We start from the raw sequence: 10,096 nt of genomic DNA on the forward strand, positions 1-10,096 counted from the left end.
TCAATGCCTTACATGACAAAAATTATAAATTAGAGAAATACAACATGTTTTAAAAATCAATCACTTTGGAGGTCATATATATCCACTCAAAAGATGGATTTAGGCTTAAGAAACGATTGGGGTAGTACACATGTTGTTCCAAAATGATATCCTACCCTAAACCAAACATACATTACAAGCATAGAAATTCCTTTCAGATATATGACCATTTACCTTTTTTGTAGTGGTGATTGAAAATAGGGTTGTTGCATTGATATTTCTTTTGTGTGAGAGAGAGTTTGTGCACTTAAAATTCCTAGTTGCATATTTTGTAGCTTCATGTGAGGAATTCTTTTTCTTATGAGGTTGCCATGTGAAACAAGTTGAGGAGGGTAATTTTATCACCTTCCGGCGATGAGTCAAATAGAGTATAGTTTAGTTATGGTCAAAAGTAAGTCACATCTAGAGTATTGTCATTGTTGCTTAGTTTCTCTTTAATTTCTTATGCATACTTAGGTATTGCATTTTATAATGAGGGGTGTAGTGAAATTATCCTAGAACTTATGTGATGAGCTACTTGTGATTTCAACTAAAGTTGAAGTCATTATGACCTTTGGGGCATAAGGTGTGGGCATAAATAATTGTATTTCATGGTATGAGGTAGTGTTACATGAGGACAAAAAAATTATTTAATTGGGGGTGTTGATGAGAGATGATTTTACCACTCATTCTCACTCAACATTCGTGAACATTGCCTTAATTTGAATGAATAAATGAGACATATGCATTATTAAATAAACTAATATCCACTTCTTGTACGCATAGTGTTGAAAAGATGGAAAGATATGGATTGGAGCTCAAAATGATCAAAAAGGGAGAAAGAAAGTGCGGTTGTGGTCAGTTGATCGTGACTGCGGTGGTCAAGTAGGGTCTTCCAACCACGATCACTGATGTTATTGTTTGCGCATATCCACGATCACAGCCAGATTTGTGTGATCGCGGCCTAGCAGAGGAATTCAGCCCAAGGGCAAATTTGTAACTACACATGCATATCCCAAATTGAGAAAAATGACACGAACTCTATCCTTGAAGGGAACAACGATTCCATCATCCCTAATTTTTTATGTTTAGCATTAGACTTTATAGCCTCCATTTTTAAAGAAGGAAATTTTGTTTAAATTATGGGTGAAGAATACATTAGAGACTTTCTAAGTACAAGATTTGCTCCCTTCCATTGTTGATATTTTGGGAGAGACAAGTTTGAAGTAACAATTTCTTAATTCTTTAACAATTCATTTCAATGGAGATTATGGGTATATCTAGGCTTATTTATCTTATGTATAGCTAAATCTCCCTCGTCGGTTATGTGTGAATAGGGGTTTAAGTATGTGTGGGTTATTGTTAACATCTAATTGGTAGTTCATATTTATGGGTTTTATAATTGTTATGATATTTTGGTTGGGATTTGATAGGAGAGATCTCTAAATACCCACATGGGTTTGATGAGTGAAAGTTCCAAGCTATAAAAAGTTCAAGGTTATCTTCGAAAGATGGGTTTGGGTGAATTGTTGGAATCCATATCATCCTTGAAAGAGGGATATGGAGACCAAAGCTATGGTAGAAAATTATGTATGTAGTTTGCTAAATTTTCACTATCTTAGAAATAAGGGTGAATGTGAGGTTTACTATGCCATGGGTATCATCCTAGAAATAGGGATGCCTAGAATAAGGTTGTGGTTTCCAATTATTAAACACACCTATTAGGTATTTGAAAGAATCAATGGGTGAAAGTTTGGTGTTTTGTTGAAATACTAACATCAAAATCTATAACCAAGCCTACCCATATTTGATTTACTAAATTGATGTTGATTACTAACTCCGACATGTCACTCCCTTAGTAATGCATAATCTTGAGACCCGTGCATAATTGTTAAAACTCTAATTATTCATAGCCCCAAATTTATACTAGAAAGACACAAAAAGATACATTAGTAAAGGAACCTATTCCCCATTTTACCTTTTTTTTAACCATTTGCTTGAATTTAACTTGTCTATATCATTTCGAATTAATTTGGTCACCACTCACATTGTGCCTCTTGGATTCGACCCTGACTCAAAGTTGGGTAAATATGTTGACAATGACTGTCTTGCACATAAATTGACATGTAAGTCGAGTGTTATTTAAGGGGCCTCGTCATCACTCTCCAACCTAGGCGAAGGTAGTGTATCATTGGGTTTGAACACCATGAAGATGCCCATTACCCCTGTCCACTACTTTTTAAAGAATTTATCGGTCTTCTTCTCTGTCTTTACTTTCTTCTCCTGTGACTCTTTGAGGTCTCTATGTGATGTAGCCAAGGTTGAATAATCTCTCTCAAAGATGGAAACTGTGGCCCCTTGCTTGTTATACTACTCCTAGTATATCCCATAATCTTATTGAGCTACATATGAATGGAGAGTAGTAGAGGACTCCCCCGATCCTTAAGGCAATCTGGAAAATGGCTGCCTAACCACTTGCATCTAGCCTGAGATTTCATCAAAGGGGTTGGTTGACAAAGGTCGATAAGATTTTGTGTCCTCCTGGGTCAACTTGCCTAAGTCCACCTTCTTTTTATTGCTCTTAACAGGGGTACCTTCACCCCAGAATTGAAGTGAGAAGATATGGGGGCCTGGGTGCACCCAGGTATCTGTAGCATACTTCTCCACCTATGCCCTCTTTCAAATCTCAGTGATAAAGGAAGAAAAGAGATAAAGTGTACCTCTATAGTTCTTGAAGTACCTCTACTCTGAGAGCACAACCTCATCCACGTTTAGAGTAATTCTAGAGAGAATGAAAGCCACCATCCATGCTCAAAAATCTTTGATAATAGTCATGTGAGTGCACAGAGATACTCTGCTGCAAATAATATTCAGTCAAAGCTTGGCCTCAGCTATGAAGTCATTATCAAAATATCTCTCTTAGCAGTGGCCCATAGAACTTCATTGCCCGAAAATAATGTTTTTGCCATCCAGGTCCATGGGTCGCATGCTTTTCCATGGAACTTCTCCAAGTCAACATCCGAGAGCCCATATATCTCATTAATCTGCTCTGATCTGAAGTTCACTTTCTTACACCGAATCATCATCACTAGGTTTTTGAAAGAAACTACTCTAAGGTTCTGATAGAACTCACGCAGCTAATGCTCATTGTCATAGCAAGGGTCTGGGGAAAAACACATCCACCCGGTAGTAGTGAGTCGGGCATGGAATGTTGGGAGCTTCTCCTCCACTTTATCAAGGCAAATACCCCTTTTCGAGAGTAATTTTGTCCTTAGCAGATCATTGTACTAAAGGTTTTTTCATTCAGCGTCCATGATTGTTCTCAAAATCTCTCATTTTTGTTGCTTAGTACCTGTAAGCATTACAATCTAGACCATCATTAGCAATATAACACCAAAATCAAGCTAGATTAATCAGATAACTTATTTGGTAGTGTTGTAGAAGGTTATGGGTAAATAGGTATGCAGAAATTTTAGCTGCTACAGAAAATTGCTCTCAGGTATGGCGATCGCAGGGAAATGACTGCGATCACGGTACCTAAGAACATGGTAGATAGTTCTACACACCATTCAAAACACATAATTTTAACTCAAAATTTGTGTTCCAGCTTAGGCACATAAACATCATAATCAAGGAATTTAAGCCTAGAATATATGATTATAACCCAAAACTTGAAGAAATTAACATAGAATTCATTAGGCATTGAATCGAACACATGTTCTACACGTTAATTTCGAAATCTTTAGGCCTAATTCTGGGTACTCAAGATTTCCCCATTGGTGTGTACACAAACTACAATAGCTAATCACAACAATACTCAAAAACAAGCATATATTTTGTGTTAAAAACATTGTTTCAGGCCATTCCCTAAACTACAAGTTCTAAGCATACAATTGCATCAAAAATAATTGAGTAGAGACAACATATAAAGTTAGAGGATGCAATTAGACTGAAATGAACACTTGGATACTCTATACAGTGACAAAACTTTTAGAGAATTTGATATAGGTGTATGTGGAATAATGGAAGTTTAATGTTCATTTAAGCTGATTTGACCACGATCACGGGTCTAATGGAGCTATCGTAGGCACATGGACTCTATGATCGTGGAGGCATGGGCCGTGGTTGCAGTAACCGAGACAAAAAATTAGGTCTGCTACACTCCTCTGTTCAGTCCAAACATGCCAATTTCACAGTTGCCTTCTTTCAATTTCAGTCAAAGTTCCTCATAGCACTAACTTTTCATGGATTATGCTTGAACAAATACAAAAATAAAATCAACTCTATCATGCATAAATAAAAGGATAAAGGCCACTTTTCATTTCTTGATGGGTTGCCTCCTATCGAGCGCTTAGTTTAATGTCTTAGCAAGTCACCTCCTGAACTCCCATTTATGCTTCTACTTAGAAGATTTAAATCCTAGTCCCAACTTTCATTCATGATGCATTGAGTGATAGAGGGACAGAAATTTTAGATCTTCCAAGATGAAACATGTAAGATGCGAGGAAATGACGAGGAAATTTCTATATCGCCATTTTGAAGACTTGAACCCTTTACCCAACTTCACATCACTATTCCAGTTTTGCTCCTTGGGTAAAGGCATGCACATCAATAGGACACTATTTGTATATCGGAGGTTGAGGTACTTGAACATTGATGGTGGGGCTTTCGGGTACTCTTTTGGAGTGTCAAATCCAAAAATATTGGGATGGTTCTCCTTCTCCCCATAATCCATCATTGGACTAGGTGGATGGATTCTTATCACATCCTCTAAGCATAATGTTGTGAAGTCGCTTGAATGAGGCCTAACCCCTAATTCTTGGCTTGCCTCCTTTGAAGCACCTTCACCCTGAAATGAACTAGAGTCTTTATAAAATATGTGCTTTGGTTCTTGTTTTGACTCTAGCACCATTTTCTTTATTTTGACATCTTCAATATCAAGTGATTCCATTGATTAGAAAATCATTGAGGATTCTTCACTACCAAGATCATCATCATAGCCTATGTTTCTCTTGTTGATTATCCTCCTATTGGGAAATGGGCATGGTAGTGGTCTTTGGAACTTTTGGTTCCTTGACCATTTTCTCTATATTGACAATCTCCCTTCCAAATGCCTCGTTTGATTAATGTATGTCTTGCACATTCTCCCCTGTTGTAGTTACCCGATCAAAAATAGTTTCAAGCATTTCTTAAAAACTATTGGAACCAGTATGTTTCTTCTCCTCATAAGACCTATCAAATTCATAAGAAGAACTAGAAATTCGGCTAGCATAATAAGGGGAGAGGACATTTGGACTATCACTCTAATGACCATCTCGACCACCACATAAAGAACAACCATACTCCTAATAGGATTTAGATGGTGATTTCATCTCTTTCCGAAGAGCATATGTGAAATCTCTTTCAAAGTGGGGTCTTTCACAATATGGACATGGATCGTCCAAGTGTGATATCTTTCAAGACACTAATTTTTTTAGCTTTTTGTACTATTAGTTTGAATTTAGCTAGTATCTATCATTTCAAACTAATTTAGCCGCCACTCACATTGTTCCTCATGGATTCGAACCCAACTCCAAAGTTTGGTAATATATTGAAGAAGACCACCTTGTACTTAAAATTTACGTGAGTTGTGAGTTATCACTGACCTTTGATGATGCAAAGTCTCTTGTCCTCAAATTGAGGGCTTTGAATCTTCTCAAATAGCAAAGACCTCATCTCACCAATAGAAAGAATCCTCCTAGGTTCTATAATGTCAAGTCACACCATCAATTTTGCTAAGGACTAAATGTCCTAAGCCAATAGCCTCTAAGAAACTAAAATACAAGCCAAGCTACCCATACTCACCAGTTTCTAAATCAAAGCATCCGAGACCACATTATTCTTGCCCAGATGATACATGATGTAGATGGCATAATCCTTAACCAACTCCATGTATCCACACTTTCTAGAATTAAGATCTCTCTGGGTCATTAGATGTTGAAGACTACGATGATCGGTGAAAATCTCACAATTCACACCATAGAGATAATGACTCTAAATCTTAAGTGCAAAAACTACCACCGACGACTCCAGATCATGAGTGATGTAGTTGAGCTCATGCACCTTCATCTATTTTAATGCATAAGTAATAAATCAACCTTGCTGCATCAACATAAACCCAAACCAACACCGAAAGCATCATAATATAGATGAATATCTCACCCTCAATAGAAAGAGCGAAGATAAGAGCTGAAGTGACAAATCCCTTGAGCTTTCTAAAGCTTGACTCACACTCCTTGAACTATTAAAAAAGAACTTCCTTCTGAGTCAATCAAGTAATCGGCACTACAATGGTAGCAAAACACTCAATGGTCCATCTATAGAAACCAGCCAAACAGGTGATGCTACAAACTTCAGATGGAGATGTTTGTCTAGCCTAATCACGAATAGCCTTTATCTTCATTGGGTCCACCCTAATCCCATACTTAGTCACCACATGCCCATGGATTGCCACTAACTCAAGCCAAAACTCACATTTAGAGAATTTGGAAAAAGGTGTATGATCTCTCAAAGACTAGAGCATTATCCTCAAATGTTGTATATTCTCCATTTTATTCCTCAAGAACATCAGTATGTCGTTGATGAACATAATTACAAAAGAGTAAAGATAAGGCTTGAACGAATGGTTCACCAAATCGATAAAATCTATAAAGATGATTGAGCTATTAGTCAACTGAAAAGACATTAAGCTCGGAAGGAGCCATATTATAAGGTACCATATAAATAGGTTGGGTGCGCGACTAAAGATATATAACAAACTTTATTTCACACTCAGAAGAAAGGCCAAGTAGATCGATAGGAAACATATTATAAAACTCACAAACTTTAGGAACAGAGTTAAGCGACGAACTCTACATACTAAAATCACAAATATAAGCATGATAAGACCTGCAACCACTCAAAATAAGTCTCCTATACTGAATAAGAGAAATAATCCTCATCGGCTTGTAGCTAAAAGCTCCCTGCCACACGACCAGGGGTACATAAGGCATGGTTAAGGTACAGTCTTCGCAAAAAAATCCAAGACTGCAAGATAGTAGAAGAACCATTACATGCCCAGAATCACATCAAAATCTACCATATCATTAAAATTAGATTAGCCTGAGTATTAAACTATTGCACAGTCACAACACATGATCAATAAACTCAATCCACTACTAGAGAATCACCCACGGGAGTAGATACATATGGGCATAGATAATGAATCACAAGATAACTCTAATTATGAAGAATATTAAGTAGATACATGAGAACGAGTGGATCTCGAATAAAATTAAAAAAGAAGATGACTAATCGCACACTGAGATCATACCTATGATAATACCATCTAAACACTCAACCTTGGGTCTAGCTGGTATAGTATACAATTGCATACACTCACTACTTAGTTTTTCTCCTAACGGATCAGCTAAGAACCTACATGTGCACTCTGGATACCACCCTCATAACTATGCATACAACCTCTAGTTAGGGGAAGAAATGGCCAAATAGGTGGAACACTCTAAACTAAAGGAAACATCAATCAATGAATATGTCATTCTCTTTAGAAATAACTAAAAGAAATACAACTATAACATGCCCCATGCACAGTACTAAAACTATAATATCTAGTTGACCCAGATTAACCACCATGACTAGAATAACCAAAAAACAAACCTCTTAATGATAGACAACTACCCTGGCTAGGACAATTACTAAAATTAGCATGTCCTCTATTGATAATTTAACTGCAGCCTTAATTGGCCTACTAGATTGACATTGATGCAATGAAAAATAAAAGATCAACAATGATCCACGACCTATTAGTGTTAGTATAGTAGCAACTACAAATAGAGCATAAGCACTAAAATGTCGAATACAATCTATCTCAAAAATGAAATACTAGACATAGATAAATAAAAGGATAAAAGGGAAACTCTGACTCAAAGGCTTACCCTATCTTTGAAATAAACCAACACAAACACAACATCAACAACAGCTACTAGTACTTGAATCTATACAATAAAAAAGGTACAAAAGTATAGTATGAGTACCAACCCATGGGAACTTAATAAGAATCATCGGCCAATGAGATGAATTTTGATATAAGTACGATAAAATGCAAGATAAAAGAAGCTAAGTCAAAGAAAAGGGAAAACCTAAAAATAAGCTCCAACACTATTGTGAATAAATTCTTAAATAGAATTCAAAAATGTAACATAAATATCAGATAATTATAACTACTAAATTTGCACGTATAAACCAATAAGTTTAGAAAAGTAAATAACCCAATGCAGTCCTACATAAGAGAAGGGGTACAATCAAAGAAATACAAATGGTTGAAGATCCATAAGTTTATCAAATATCAACTATAACTATCAAACCATTCATATAATATCATATCATACCTAACTCTCAATGGTAAACTCAAATGCATATCACCTCCTCTTAACATCCTCAATAATATCAATATCATAACATCATTTGATAGACTTGAATTAAAACTCATAATATTAAAATCATCATCAATTATTAGACTGGAATCTAAAATCTTACTATCAATATCATCATCAATTGTTGGACTTAAACAAGAACTTTTATTTTTAATATCATGATCAATTGCCATATTTGATTTGAAGATGATATAAATAGACCATATTAATAAACCATACCAATAAACCATTGAATTTTACTCAAATTTAGCACCAACTCCCGACCACCATACTAGACTAGTTATTAAGTTCTTAATCTTCTCAAAGTCCCAAAATAATAATTAATAAGGGTAAAACATTCATAAATCAATATACAAAAGCTAAAACAAGCCTAAGGTGTGCCAAATTAGCCCACTTCTAATCCCAAAATCCATTTTTTGGTGAATTCCCACCCAGACTAGGATAAGGTATTTAAAATCATTTATATATGTTAAATATGGAATAATGGACTAAGATAGAAATTCTTCCTAAAATATGAGGAACTAAGTCAATTCCAACTAAAATGTGAGCAACTAAGTAAATCTATAAAGAGGGTAAACCTAGCCTACTTGTCCCTGAGTACCTATAGTTTTGGTACTGATACTACACTTCTATACCATTTTGGTATAGATTCAAGTACTAGTGTAACACCCCCCATTTCAATCTAGAATGAAAATCATGTTTTCTACGTGTAGATGTTCCAAATGCCATAAATCCTATGAAAATTTGGTATGTTAATCAATTATGTAGTGTGGGAACCTATTTGAGTATGAATTAAGATCATAGAGATCCGCTAACTTAAGGTTAAATTGAAAGCTTTCCTATCGTTCGAGTTTTAGTGAGCGTCGTAACTAGAGTCGACTTCAATCAACCATAACTCCTGGTATATGATGAAATGGGTGGCCCACTATATATAAAATGAAATATCTTTGAATTATCTTTCCAGCAATACCAATTTCACCTAAATCTGATACCGGATTAAAAAGTTATGCCCATTTTACTCCAATATGTCAGCCTGGAAAATTGAGTGACTACATTCGTGATAACTTATCATGAATGTCGTCAGCCTTAGGCAGAATCCAGCCCCCAGTAACGACATTTCTGATAATTTATTACAAGTGTGATGACTTATCATGAATGTTGTTAGCTTTAGGCAAAAATCCATAAATTATAGCCCCCCCAGTGATGACATTTGTGATGACTTATCACAAGTCTTACGTCCTATCACAAATGCGTCAGCCTTAGATTTTCAGCAACTGGGAAACAGTTTAGTAAGGGTATTTTAGTCTTTTTTTCTTCACTTCCCATGACATATAACCCTCAAGGAGTGTATTATCTTCCATTCTCTATAGTTAAACATCTCAAAATTCTCTGCACACCCTCAACCATAAGGTTAGGGTTTCAAAATAAAAACCCAATTATCTAAAGATTCAACAGTGAGAATTCGATAATTCTTACATATTTGAATTCCCCGTTAAGATAGATATAAGGGACACCCAATAGTTCGTGAATCAACTTCTTGAATTTTTGAAGTCATCCAAAAGCTCTAAGTTTAAGGTATGTGGTTTTGAACAAGAACACCTTTATTG

The sequence above is a fragment of the Capsicum annuum genome, chromosome 8 (assembly GCF_002878395.1).
Source record: "Capsicum annuum cultivar UCD-10X-F1 chromosome 8, UCD10Xv1.1, whole genome shotgun sequence".
Lineage (NCBI taxonomy): Eukaryota > Viridiplantae > Streptophyta > Magnoliopsida > Solanales > Solanaceae > Capsicum > Capsicum annuum.